The 15,543-nt window shown below is 42.3% G+C and overlaps 1 long non-coding RNA gene across 2 annotated transcripts in view; it reads right to left on the bottom strand.

Annotated features, from left to right (window-relative positions):
• Positions 1–2,360: 2,360 nt before the first annotated feature.
• LOC142502977 (uncharacterized) overlaps positions 2,361–15,543 on the bottom strand; it is a 35,917-nt gene continuing 22,734 nt past the window's right edge. For both annotated transcript variants that reach the window (XR_012803903.1, XR_012803902.1), the window contains one exon: positions 2,361–3,622. This is a non-coding gene — a long non-coding RNA (uncharacterized LOC142502977). The remainder of the gene's footprint in view (positions 3,623–15,543) is intronic.

Here is a 15,543-nt window from a genome sequence, read left to right as displayed (position 1 = left end):
ACACACACATGTATACACACACATATACACACTCACATATGTATACACACTCACACACACATATACATACTCACACACACGTATACACACATACACGTATACACACACACACGTACACGCACACACACACGTGCGCGCACACACACACGTGCGCACACACACGTGCGCGCACACACACGTGCACACACACACATGTGTGCACACACACACATGTGTACATACACACACACGTGTACATACACACACACATGTACATACACACACACGTGTACACACACACGTGCGCACACACACAAGTGCGCACACACACACACGTTTACATACACACACACGTGTACATACACACACACGTGCGCACACACACAAGTGCGCACACACACACACGTTTACATACACACACACGTGTACATACACACACGTGTACATACACACACACACACGTGCACACACACACACGTGCACACACACACATGCACACACACACACGTGCGCACACACACACGTGTACATACACACACACGTGTGCACAAACACACACGTGTATACACACGTATACATGCACATGTATATACACGCACACACATTACATATATATATATCAAACATAGACACAGACACACACACATATATATATAGACATACACATATATACACACACACACACACACACACACAGTATCCCCAGCACCACCACATCAGCACACCGGTATCCCCTACCCCCCCCCAGCACACCGGCATTCTCGGCCCCCCGCCATTCCCAGCCCCCATCAGCACGCACACATCAGCACGCACACATCAGCACCTTCGCACCTCCCCCATCGCCACACCCACATCAGCACCCTCACGTCCGCATCCCCACATCAACACCAAACCTTCCCAAATCAGCACCCCGATACAATCACCATCAGTACAGCCACAGCAGCAGTACCGCCATGGGCCGCGTGGACCACTCCCCACCCTACAAACCCAAATGCCACCCCCACACTACAAACATTCCGGGCAACGCCGGGGCTCTCAGCTAGTATATATATATATATAATCCACAGAAGCAGCCGGCACTCCACTTGCAAGTAGAAAAAATTGGGTGCTTGTTCCATAAAGCAATAATAAACCATACGATACGGTTTGAAGCACGAGATCAGGAGACAGCACTCTGGTAAGTTTGATCACAAGTTTTTGTATTGAAAATGACACATAAACCGTCGGTTCGGTCCCCCAGTGGGACCTTTCTCAAGGTGGTGCGACCTTGACCACCTTGAGAAAGGTCCCACTGGGGGACCGAAACGTCGGTTTATGTGTCTTTTTCAATACAAAAACTTGTGATCAAACTTACCAGAGTGCTGTCTCCTGATTTCGTGCTTCAAACCGTATCGTATGGTATATATATATGTGTGTGTGTGTGTGTGTGTTTTGGGTGGTAACAAGCTTAGCTACCCACCCAGTTAGAGAGAGCTGGAGTAAAGGTTTAGATATTTTCCAAAGCGGAGTAGGCTTTTATTTTGTTTATTTTGAATGTTTTGCCTTGTTAAAGGAACAGGCGCAATAAAGCCGGGATTTCATTTCACCCTAATCGGTCTCCATTAAATGTACCTCTGCACACATCTCTTACAAAGGCCATAGTATAATAGTATTTCACCGTACTTGTCATTCTGTACTTCAAAATGTTAACGGTGAAACTTTTTTGCACATGGAAATCTTTGTCACTGATCTAAAGCTATGTTCTGTCTAAAAGTGATCCCCTATGCAATGCTTTAATTCTAATCGCACACGTTTAAAATATGAACAGACTTTTCATGTTGGGTGCTTGGCATTTGTTTGAACACTTCTGTAGTAATTGGAAATGCAACAATTGTTTAAAAGTGGTATTGTCCATGAAAAGATTTAGTGAGGGATGAAGAAATTTCTTGAACCTAAAGACATAATCTGGTGATCCAATTCTCCCCACTGTGTCCATTCCCGTGAAACTCCATTTTCTTTCTCCTATCCATCAGCAGCTCCCCACATCCCACCTAGCCAATACTCTAGGTTTCTCACATTGTCTCCTCCTTTGTCTTTCTATTCTAAACAGAAGAACAACAGACAGGGTTCTGAAGGCAGAAAGCATCGGGAGCTGGAAGAGAATAGTTATGATGAGGGTCAGAGTCCTGCCCCTACTGCCAACAGTTACTAGGGTTTGTGCTGCCCGGCTGAACAGTGTTCAAAGACTTTGCTGGGCTTTGTTCCACTGTGTAGGGATTAGGCCTGGCGGTCTGAGAATTTGCCTTCTAATTAAAAAGGATAAAAGATAGAAGTAGCATTAGACTAAAACATAGCAGTGACACTTCACAGGCTGCTTTTAAGTCACAAGACAACGTAAGATGTTATGTCAGATGGTTTTTATATGTTATGTTTTCCACCTACCCGAAAACAGAAATGTTGAAGTAAGGCTGGCTGCTAAATATTGTTGCAAGCACATTCTTGGGAAATAACCGGGCAGTTGTGTCATTTGTATGCACGTGGATATTTTAAAGGGCATGTTTTATTTGGGGCGTTTACTAAAGAAAAGTTCATTCTGAAGAAAACAAAACTACATATAAAATAATATATTTAAAACCAGAGACATAACATAAAACACAGACAAAGCTAAGTGCACATCCAGAAAAACTTATATACGGTACAGTGCCTAAGTATACATGTATAAATAACTAATAAATAAAATGGTCTTTTAGTTTAACATTTTGGCCAAATTGTTGTAAGCCCTTGAGCCAACTGCACGGCAGACCACGTTTCAAGGGTCCCTAACACTAATATAGATTCTTAATAACCTGTGCATTGCCAGGAAGAATGATTTATAATAAATCTGTCAATATTAGTTGCAAAAGTTCTAAGTCTGATTGAAGCTTTTATTAACCTGTACATTACCAGGAAAAGCACTCTGTAATAGATTTGTCACAATCACACTGTAAGCAGGCAAGTTCCCCTGAGAGTGGGAGATGCCATGGAGTGAGCTTTTAACCATACTGGGGTGGGGGGGAAATGTTCTATTTTCTGCTTCACTTTTCTTTGATTTCATCTTCAGGTTTTTTTTTTTTTCTTGCAATTAGTTTCATTAAAATATTGCTGGAGGACATTGTTTCAATTCTTCCTATCGGCGTCAGTGTAACACTGCACTGTGACTTCGATTTTATTGTATGGAAAAACTCTGGCAGCAAATTCAGGAAAAGTCTTCCGAATCCTCAAATAAAGAAGCACTGCTTAAGAAAAGATTTAGCTGTAATAGCTTTCTACAGCTGTTACACACACTGTATAAACAGCTGTATGCGTAGGGAAGCAGTGCAAAAAGCACTTAATGAGTTCAGGAAAGTTCTCTATGGATGCTCAGGGTTTAGAACATACGTTGCACTCACTGTATCATAAGAGTATTAGGGTGATTGTTTGTACAAGAGCTGCTGACGAGATTATAACAATCACTTTTTTTCCCTAAATGTGGGAAGACTTTTGCAGAAGACTTCAGGCCATTTAAAGCTCCTCTCAGCTCAGATTGCAGTCAAATATAAAGGAATGCCTTAGTTCTCACACAGCTCATGTTACGTCATGAAGCAAAGAGGCTGATTTTCTGTTCTTCCGGCATTTTGGTTTCATTCTGAAAAGCAAATGAGAAATTAGGAATGATGTAACTTTACCTGTACGCAAATTCCCATATTCGTCTGTTTTGATTACAAATATACCGTGACACAAGCTTCAAAATCTCGCTGGTGGTTAAGGTACCAAATTATTTACTATATTTGTTTCCATTATCATACAAGTAAATATACTGCAGTAAATTGCTAGCAAAATATAAAAAGCTGAAAAATTACTTTAAGTCTCTCCAAAACACTCCAAAGTAAGCCACTTCACCGATCCAATCGCCTCCACTGGGTCCACTGTCAGACCAATCACCATGCCCCCGACAAAAGTAAATCCAGGACCTGATCCCAAACCCTGACCACCAACCAAGCAAGCTCTCAATACACCTAACCCATAGCCTGACAATAATATTCCCACCCCTGCCCACCAACCAAGCAAGCTCTCAATGCACCTAACCCTTAACCTGACTACAATGTTCCCACCCCTGCCCACCAACCAAGCAAGCTCTCAATGCACCTAACCCATAACCTGACCATAATGTTCCCACCCCTACCCACCAACCAAGCAAGCTCCCAATGCACCTAACCCATAGCCTGACAATAATATTCCCTCCCCTACCCACCAACCAAGCAAGCTCCCAATGCACAAAACCCATAGCCTGACTATAATGTTCCCACCCCTACCCACCAACCAAGCAAGCTCCCAATGCACCTAACCCATAGCCTGACTATAATGTTCCCACCCCTACCCACCAACCAAGCAAGCTCTCAATGTACCTAACCCATAACCTGACTATAATGTTCCCACCCCTGCCCACCAACCAAGCAAGCTCTCAATGCACCTAACCCATAGCCTGACAATAATATTCCCTCCCCTACCCACCAACCAAGCAAGCTCCCAATGCACCTAACCCATAACCTGACTATAATGTTCCCACCCCTGCCCACCAACCAAGCAAGCTCCCAATGCACCTAACCCATAGCCTGACTATAATGTTCCCACCCCTACCCACCAACCAAGCAAGCTCCCAATGCACCTAACCCATAGCCTGACCATAATGTTCCCACCCCTACCCACCAACCAAGCAAGCTCCCAATGCACCTAACCCATAGCCTGACTATAATGTTCCCACCCCTACCCACCAACCAAGCAAGCTCCCAATGCACCTAACCCATAGCCTGACTATAATGTTCCCACCCCTACCCACCAACCAAGCAAGCTCTCAATGTACCTAACCCATAGCCTGACTATAATGTTCCCACCCCTGCCCACCAACCAAGCAAGCTCTCAATGTACCTAACCCATAGCCTGACTATAATGTTCCCAACCCTGCCCACCAACCAAGCAAGCTCTCAATGCACCTAACCCATAGCCTGACTATAATGTTCCCACCCCTGCCCACCAACCAAGCAAGCTCTCAATGTACCTAACCCATAGCCTCTCTATAATGTTCCCACCGCTACCCACCAACCAAGCAAGCTCCCAATGTACCTAACCCATAGCCTGACTATAATGTTCCCACCCCTACCCACCAACCAAGCAAGCTCCCAATGCACCTAACCCATAACCTGACTATAATGTTCCCACCCCTACCCACCAACCAAGCAAGCTCTCAATGTACCTAACCCATAGCCTGACTATAATGTTCCCACCCCTACCCACCAACCAAGCAAGCTCTCAATGCACCTGTGACGGTGCTCGTCTCAAATCAGGAAGCGGACTCGCAGGGCTGAGGTAGGGGTGCAAATAAACTGACCAGAGCCCAGGGACAGAGTCCTGTAAGAGTATCCGTAGTCAGTAAGCAGGCCGGGGTCAGGGCTGGTGGCAGAGTTGGAAAGTCAAGGATTCAGGCAGTGGTCAGGGTGGACAGAAAGCAGCAAGGTCGGAGTCACGGTCCGGGGTCAGCAACAGGGGAATCAAACAGGCAAAAGGGTAACGCGTGACTGCAAAGACCAACAAGAGCTGGAAACGTAAGAACTGTGCTCGGCGACTCCCACCAGGAACTGCAGCCTTATATAGCAGGCTGCCAGGATACAAAATGGCCACAGTGAGCAGAAAGGGCAGGTGACTTGAAAAACCTGAACCGCAGCAAAACCCGGCACAGATCCAGCAGAATCCTTAGAGCACCTAACCCATACCCCAACCCAGTGGCGTAGCGGGATATGCGAGGGCCCACGGGCAAAAAGTTTGCCCGCTGCTCCTTCACATGCACGATTGGCGTTTGCCGGCTGCTCTTCCGCCTTTGCGATCGGAGCTTGCAGGTGACACATGCGCATGACTTACCGGCAAAGGCCGATCGTGCAAGTGCGTTTGGCACTTGATAATTGCGCATGCGCAGTCGACGAGCAGATCGCTAGATTCGCGCATGCGCAGTCAGGGGCAACTATGCGAGAGAGCAGGCCCCCCAAGAGCACGGGCCCCCGGGCTTTGCCCCGGGCTATGGCTGCACCACTGACTGGACCAGAATGTTCCCACCACTGCCCACCACAATGACATCTTAACAATTGCTCTCTGCCCATAACATGACATGTTCCATATGTACCCCACCATTGTTTTACTAACTAATGTACAGTGCCCAGGGTAAGGGCGCTATATAAATGCTGTTATAAATAAATAAATATGGATAAAGTAGTCCCTGACAATAAATAAAGCATTCTGAACATGCATCTCTTGGCCGCAGTGTATTCACTCATCTTGCTCTGCTTGCATCAATCAGTATGCAATTTACTCTGGGATTCCCTAAGCTCTGATAAGGGGCATGGAGCCGGTGTTAAGTGGCATTTACTAGTATGGTAGTTAACACTGGATGGATCTCCGATTCCCCTTACCAGAGCTTGGTGAATCTGCCCCTTAATGAGTTCGTTATAAAAAAAAGAGCTGCGCCTCCTGCAGCTGGTGCAGAACGCTGTGGCTAGGTTGTTAACTAACCAGACCCGTTTCTGCCACATGACACCTGTTCTCTGTTCTCTGTACAGGCTGCCTGTAAAATGAAGAATTTATATAAAGATTGGCTTGTTGACATTCAAAGCCCGACATGCCCAGGGCCCCAGCTAGCAGAGAGAGCTTCTAGTTCCCTACACTCCCATTCGTTCACTTCCATCTGCAGGTGAAGGACTCCTAACAGTTCCCAGAATCCCCGTGACTTGCTTTGGGGCCCGAGCTTTTAGCCACGCTGCTCCCACTCTCTGGAACAGCCTGCTCCGTACAGTTAGAGAGACCCCCTCTGGGAATCCCCAAAAAATAGGCTCAGGACCCAACCGCTTACCCAGGCATTTAATTAATGATCCACAACCTGTCTGCTATTTAATAGCTACGGTACCGTCCCATCCTGTACTGTATCTTTCCTTGTGTGTGCTCTCTTATATCCTTAAATGTTTTCTTATTTTTCCCCTTTTGTAATTGTGGTGCTTTGCGTCCCATTGGGAGAAAAGCGCTATATAAATAAAGTTATTATTGTTTAAAGTTATTATTATATGGAAGGAGTTAACTGCCCACGGAAGGTACCACGTTCTACATCTTCAGCCATCACTACCCTCTCCCCCCCCCCCCCCTTGTTGCTGCATCAAAAATATCTACAAGGTTAAAACCGTCTCACAGAGCAATATTATTATAACAGAGTTTATTGGCTGGTTTCTAACATTTGAACGCATGATAAACCACAGTGTCATAGTACACTTATTGGGGGTTTGCGCTAGTGGTGTTATGAAATGCAGATCTGCATTGCTGGTGTCAATAAACAGTAATTGTAGTGGTCAGTATTTTATATGATACTGTACACCTCATATATTGACATTGGCCTTTGCAGACCTGAATACCCTCCTACTGTCTCTGTACGTTCTCCCTATGCACCACTTAGATTGTAAGCTCTTCTGGGCAGGGACTCTTTTTCCTAATGTTACTTCTATGTCTCAAGCGCTTATTCCCGTTATGTGTTATATTTTTTTGTGTTATATTATTACGTTACGTGTGTTACTGCTGTGACACGCTTTGAACTTTGAAGGCGCTATATAAATAAAGATATACATACACACATACTCTACTTTTACTATAACATATTTGCCTTCTCTTGTTTAACTTTAATCTTTTATTCGTCTTCTTTCATTTTTCATTATATTGCCGTTTTTGTCACATTTTCTTGAATGCCTGCGTATTAAAACAATGTGTTTCAAAAAACCTTAAACCTGTGTGAATCTTCCAGACCGACACCAGAAACACACGATGCCAATAGTGGCCAACGCCAGTCCTCAAGGGCCAGCAACAGGTCAGGTTTTCTGGATATACCTGCATCAGCACAGGTGACAGAGCCACTGATTGAGCCACTTGTGCTGATGCAGGGATATCCGGAAAACCTGACCTGTTGGTGGCCCTTGAGCACTGGAGTTGGCCATCCTTGCGCTATGCCGTACAAAGATGTAAACTAGAAGACATTTTTTGTTGCAGCTGGAGCTTCAGTTACAAGACAGAAGAAAAAGCTATTGTAGAAAGAAAAAGATAGAAATTGCAGCCACAAATAGGGGAATTTATTAGAACACGTGTTATAAACGACATATTCCACTATGTACTTTACCTTCAGTTGATCATTTCACATTTAGATGCAAAGTACAAATTTCCAGCAAATTAAAAAAAGAAACTCCTTTATTTCTTATTTTTTTGTATGTTGTCAAATTATTATTATCGTTTTTTTGTAAAGCGTCAACATATACCGCAGCACGGTACAATGGGGGGGGGGTCACAGATTTATGTATATTACATGAACAGAATGACATAATGAAGGCCCTGATCCTCAGAGCTTACAATCTAGAAGGCATGAGGGGCAATGTTGGAACAAAGGATAAAGTGCCTTTTTGTTGTGGGACGCAGTATACATCAGGATGGAGTATTAACAATAAAAGAGGGGGGAAAGGAATTGATGAGCAGCGTGATTGCAATATCTTGGCTATGATGCTTGAAATGTTGTAGATATATGGGAATGTTATTTCCCTACTCCTTCAATGTTTTTATCAATGTATAAACAGACCTTAAAAAAGTTATGGTGGGTAAAAAAAAAGTGACTAAAACCCTTCCCCGTATAGTAACAGAAAGTTAAAATACCACTTGTGGTGCATCTGCATGTGTTAGACAGGTCTGCAGCCCTGTGTTCCCCACTATCGCTTAGCAAACAGTGTGTCCATTGCAGCCAGGGATTCTGGGTAGTGACATGCAAATAAGCACAAAGTGTCCCCTTTTCCTTCTAGTTTTTTACGTAGCGCTTTACAGAGACATTTTTTAGACAAAGTCACTCCCCCATGGAGCTTACAATCTAGGGGGGGTTGTGCCTGAGGCACAGGGAGATAAAGTTACTTGCCCAAGGTCGTAAGGAGCCAGCACCGGGAATTGAACCAGGTTCCCCTACTTTACTCACTGAGCCACACACAGCTTTTCAGCACAGCCTGGGTTAAAGAAGTACAAGGCCAGTAAACCTACTCACAGACAGCTTTTTCAACCTTTTGGGTGTCATCGGTGTAGGAGTTGCATTTTAGTTAACGTTTGTATATACAAGTTAACTGATATGTGACAATGTCCCGATGTCCGCAGTGCCGTGGTCGCATTGTGTGGTAGCTTTGATAACCTTATTACGTGAGTTTTCTTTATACGAGGAAGTAACCCCTAATCACATATATCCCAGGGACCTCAGCTGAAAACACAACTTTCAAAGGGTGCATATTATGTTGTGCTGCCGTGTCCCACCACTGCTGCTGTAACAGGAGAAAAGCTTGTATTTAGCAGAGAAATGTATAACCCTTTTGCTGTGAGAGGAGCCCTAAAAGTAAAAGTTCATGCATGAGTCCATGTAGCCCCTTTGAGCAGGTAAAGTAGTCTTGTTTCCATCTAAGCCTTTAACCTGTATAAACCACATTTAAATCCGTGGATTACAAATGACAATCCAGTAGGATTTAAGGGATTCATAAGAGACCCAAAGTTCAAAACACCATTGCGTTTGCCACTCCTTATTACTATTGGAGCACAAAGCACTGGCAAATTATGTCAAGTGCAAGTTCATTTATACATTTTTGTGCTCATTAACCCATTCTTTGCTGTTGCCCCTTTTGGCATTTCTGGAAATACAGTCACAAAACTAAATATTTGCTGTTCACCCTATTGCTGAGCATCTTACCTGGGTAGATTTATTGAATATCTTGTGCCAGTTTACAACACTTTCACCCCAATGTATTTACCGGTAATTCCCCTGAGCTCATCGCTCCTCGTGGCAATTTGTGTTCAGCGATCTATGGCGCTTTGGAGATATTTGCTAGGGCCCTTCAGTGTTTTTAGCAGAAACCACCACGAATCAGAACTTTAGTTTGGATTTGTATCCAGAGCACACGTTGCCCAGTCAATGGCATCTCCCACCAAGCCCAAGATGCTGGGCTCTAAGTCTCGCTGGTGTAGGGCTGATGCATGGATATTGCACCAGACGTCTCAAAGGGGGAAATCCCATTCATTTAATAGGACGATGTTATACATTGGGGTGCAGTGCTGTGGCCCCAGCTTTGCAGTGGGAAGGCTTTCATAAATTACCCTATTTTGATGTTGGGAATTATTGTGGGTATTTATCAAAGACTCGCAGCTGCAAAACCAGGGCAAAAATGTGCACCCGGCTGATCAAATGATAATGATTAACATCAATGGGATTTTTGTGTTGATAAACCTGGCACCGTTATTTTGTTCCACACTCATGTTTTGCCGCTAGGAGACTTTGATACATAACCCCCTACAACCACCATGAGGAACGATAGCCTGTGCACTAATTAATTATAGATGTACATTTTTACAAAGGGAGAGGGAAACAAGGATACCCTTTTTCTGTCACTTTCTTTTACCCACCATAACTTTTTTATTGTCTGGTTATACCCACGTACCAGCTTCACGTTGCACGGGCAGCAACCACCCTCACACTGATGAGACTCCATGGGGCAAAATAGATGTCTGTGAGTAGGGTTACTGACTCTGCACTTCTTTAACCCCGGCTGTGCTGAAAAGCTGTGTAATGCGGGTAGGCAGAAGCTTATAGGGATCCATGTTAAAATGGATGAGAAGAGTGACACACTGTACTCATTTGCATGTAATTACCCAGAATCCCTGGCTGCAGTGGAAGCACTGTTTGCTTAGCGATAATGGGGAAAAACAGGGTGGCAGACTTGCCTGAGACGTGCATATGCACCACAAGTGGGGTTTTTATTAACCTTTTCTGTGGTTTAAGTTATGAGTTGGAGAACAGTTCAGCTCATAAATTGAGTAACACGGTCCCAGTCTAACCCATAAACCCATCACCAGGTCCTGGCTTAGCGCCTTGGTCGGCTGCCGTATGTGACTGCGGAGGGCGGCGTTCCATTTGTCTTATGAAATGAATGAGGCTTTCCCCAGCTCAGGCCCAGCGGTTTCATTGCATGTTGAATAAGGACCAACCTATAAAAGCAAAGTAACTATACACATAGCATATTTATTACAAATATTCCGGTATCATCTTCGGTTTTTATAAGAATACCTGGTGAAATATGCCTGTATAAATAAATCTAAAATTTTATTTCAATTATTTTAGGTACCAGAGCATCTTTCCAATTTAAAGTATACACCTTACTCTTTCCAATAATAAGATATCCTCATTTACTATAACAAGAGTTGAAGTCATTTTGTAGCCAACGGTGAATTTCAGATGAAAAGGGCCCGACCGATCGCTTGGGCGGATGTAGAATAAGCCCACAAGGCCTTAAAAGTGGAAATAGCGCTGATCCGGAGCTGTCAGACTAGGAGCACCATTAATCAGCAGGGCTTTCTGCCCGAGATTCCTGGATCAGCGCTATTCGCATTTTACGGAATAATGGCCAAAATGTGCATCTATTCGTCATTAAAAGTTTGCAAATCTTATTAAAAAACCGTGTTATAGTAAATATTTTATTTCAGTAATGATGACGAACTGTTAATGCCCTTTGTTGTATGGACAAGTGACACTGTTAAAACATCACATGTATTCCAAGACTATATATTTGTTATGTCTCTCCAAAACAATAAAAAAAAATTGAAACAAAAAAAAAAGTTTGCAAATCTAATATGCTCCCAAGTGAAAGACGATGCAACGTGTAAGATTTCGTTTCGCTACATTTTCAAAGCTTGTCTGTAAGGATTTCTCAGTGTGCTAGAATGATGCCTGTTGAAAGATGTTAAGCTCTTTCAAGCAGCACATTGAAAGAAGCATTCAATATAACAGCACCACTTGTGTGCTATGAGTTTAACCTACAAACATTTGTTAGTAATACAGACAAGTTTCCATTTCCACCGATAGAGACATCTGTATATGTATTCGCACCTTCCCTTAATCTATCTATCTATATACAGTATAGTAAAATAATATATATTCCGGGATTTTTTTGTGCAGTTGATTCCTTTTTCATGATTCTGAAATAATTAGGATTTGAGATAGAATACTATTTTGTGGGAATAAATGCCTTTTCTACCACCGTTCTTTACCTATATCTGTATTATTATGAGTTTTATTGCACTTTGCTTAGTTACACTTTGTAACCATGTACTATTTGTCATCATAACTCTGTGCCCAGGACATACTTGGAAACGAGCGGTAACTCTCACTGTATTACTTCCTGGTAACACATTTGGTAAATATATTAAATAAATAGGGTTCCAGCACCTTTTATTTCCCCTACAAAACTCCTCTGTCTACATTGCAATAAACATCTTGCATCTCTTGGCTTTTTCAGATCCCCGCCCAAGACATTTAAATTGCGCCGTGTCTAACACATAGCGTCGAATTGGCATGTTTGTAAATGAAATGCAGCGAGATCCTTTAATGTCAGCAGCCCGTATCTCAGATCCCCCACTTCTCTCCCTGCCAAAGCACTATTGCCTGCTCATCGCCTTCATCCTTTCATTGAGTCCTGTGTGGCAGCCTCTAGCACATTCTTTAGCATGGGTTCCAGTAGGCATGGTAACTGCTAACCACTTCTTGATTGCAAACTGCCTTTAATGTTAGCTCCTATTTCTTGCTGTTAGGTTTTTTTGGGGGGTGGTGTGGGGGGGGAGGGCTTAAATGTTTTTAAGAGTTATCAACTCCATCTGTGTTGTTTGCAATAAATTGCTGCCTTAATTGAGGTACTGCTGCATTGAACAAGCAAAGCATGTTCATCAAGTCTGTGAATCTCTACTGTTGATAGCTGCAGGTACCTCGGGGCTACTCTAAATGATTGCTGTGTTGACTTTGCCTAATTGCAGGGGAGGAGTCCGAGAAGCAATGATGGGCAGCATTATAGTCAGTGGGGTGTTTGGGAAATGCTGGCACAGCCATGCAGAGCTGGACAAAGTGACTGTCAGAGCACTTGGCATATTACTCCAATTGTGGCAAAATAGTCATCTGCAGGAAGGCCACAGCCCAACGTCATTTCATGCACATTTATTGGAAGTACGGCTGCCAGAATGATCATAGATCTATTATTATTATTATTTTTTTTTATGGAAAAATAGATGTTCCATAAATATTAAGCATCCACAAAATACGATTGATGGTTAAAGTGTTTATCTAAAAATGCATGTTATCACTATGCTCAATTGTAACATATTAAATCAGGTTACCAGCATATGATAGGGATCTTCACTACTGAAAAACAAAATTTTTACTAAATATAAATAAATAAATATATATTTCTTTATTTATTTATATTATATATATATATATATATATATATATATATATATATATATATATATAATATATATATATATAACAATATATATGGGCTGTGCTCAAAGCTGTGACCATGCAGCAAGCTTAAGCCTATAGGGAACCATGTTAAAAATGTTTTTTGAGGCAAAAAGTGACACTGTGTGCTCATTTGCATGTCATTTCCCAGAATCCCTTTGCTGCAGTGGAAGTGCTGAATGCTGGGTGATGATGGGGAAAGGCGGGGTTGCAGACCTGCCTAAGACATGCAGATGAGCATACAGTTGTATTTGCATATATATATATATATGTATGTATATATATATATATATATATATATATATATATATATATATGTATATATATATATATATATATATTGTATTCATATCATATTTTTATTGATATATACCAAATCGTGTTCAAATATATCACCTTCTACATATGACGGGACCTTTTACTTAATTTGGAACCTTCCATAAAATGGTTTAAAAAAAACAACATTTTAATGTATCTATTATATTGATATTTTTTATGGCCAGAATGAAACTAAAGGAAATTTTGTGTTGCTCTTCATGCAATGAGTAGTCAACCAAATGTTTGTATGTAATGTGCATTTTAATATCCCTATGGAAAAGTAGCTTCAATTAAAAGAAAAAAAGATTACGTTCAGTTTATCTAAGTTGTTTTAACTTGTTACATTTTTCATTGTTGATTAAAATCTTGCAAATGTTTTGATTGTAAGTTCTTGGGAGCAAAGCTGTCCTTATCTATTTTACCAGTTTATGTTTTCATTGTAATGTTTGTAATAGTGCCATTTTATTTCCCAGCATATGCACTGTCAGTGTTGTATAACATATACAGTTAGGTCCGGAAATAATTGGGCACTGACACAATTTTCCTAATTTTGGCTCTGTACGCCACCAAAATGGATTTGAAATGAAACAACCGAGATGCCATAGAAGTGCAGACTTTCAGCTTTAATTCAAAGGGTTGAACAAAAATATTGTATGAAACGTTTAGGAATTGCAACCATTTTCATACACAGTCCCCTTATTTCAGGGGCTCAAATGTAATTGGACAAATTAACACAATCATAAATAAAATGTTAATTTTAATACTTTGTCGAGAATCCTTTGCAGGCAATGACTGCTTGAGGTCTGCAAAGCATGGACATCACCAAACGCTGGGTTTCCTCCTTTGTGATGTTTTGCCAGGCCCATGTTAATCAGTGGCGGTGAGCGTTGGATAACGCATTCCGGCGTTGAAAAACGTCCCTTAGGGTCGCATTGTAAAGCGTTGGATATGCCATTCGTTGTAAAGTGAAACATTAGATAACGAGGACTGCCTGTAACCCTATGAATGATTAAACCTTGTTTTTCTATGTGGGTTGCAGGGTTATTTAGAACAGGGGTGCTCAACTCCAGTCCTCAAGCCCCCCAACTGGTCAGGTTTTCAGGATATCCCAGCTTCAGCACAGGTGGCTCAATCAGTTGAAGACTGAGCCTCTGATTGAGCCACCTGTACTGAAGCAGGGACAGATTGAGCCACCTGTGCTGATGCAGGGATATCCTCAAAACCGGACCTGTTGGGGTGGCTTGAGGACTGGGGTTGAGCACCCCTGAATTAGAACATTACACATTACACTATTTGTAAAGCCTAAAATAACTTCTCGGCCTTTAATTTCTCTCCTGTGTTCAGTACGTAGGTAGATCATTAGCACTAAAAGCAGGTTGTATTATAGAGTTACTAGTAGCCAGGATAAAGGTTTTAGATCTTACCGCACTCCTTTAAGATAATTGTAGTGGGTGTCCTTATTCTTTGTAAGGTGCAGGCAGTTGAAGAGTGGCTGGGATCCCACTTCTGCCACCTAGTTAAACTCAGAGCTGGATATCTTCTTACCGCACTGTTCTAATAAAGTCTGACACCAGACAGTATAGCAGAATAAAGTGGTTTATTTGCAGGTTGCAAACGTACAATGTTTCGGGTATTTCCTCAGGTGCATCGTGCATTTGCAACCTACAAATAACCTTCTTTATTACCCTATAATATCTGGTGTAAGACTTTATTAGAACCGTGCGGCATGAAGATATCCAGCTCCAAGCTATTAGTAGCGTGGTAATTAGTGACTAGCAACCCCAAAATCCCTCATCTTAAACATCCCCAAACAGATGAAAGAATGATGTCATTCCATTCTTATTGATGAAGTTCTACCTTGAACCAATAAA

Source organism: Ascaphus truei, chromosome 9, assembly GCF_040206685.1.
Source record: "Ascaphus truei isolate aAscTru1 chromosome 9, aAscTru1.hap1, whole genome shotgun sequence".
Classification (NCBI taxonomy): Eukaryota; Metazoa; Chordata; class Amphibia; order Anura; family Ascaphidae; genus Ascaphus; species Ascaphus truei.
The sequence above is the reverse complement of the archived record's forward strand: the minus strand, read 5'-3'. Positions and strand labels throughout refer to the sequence as shown.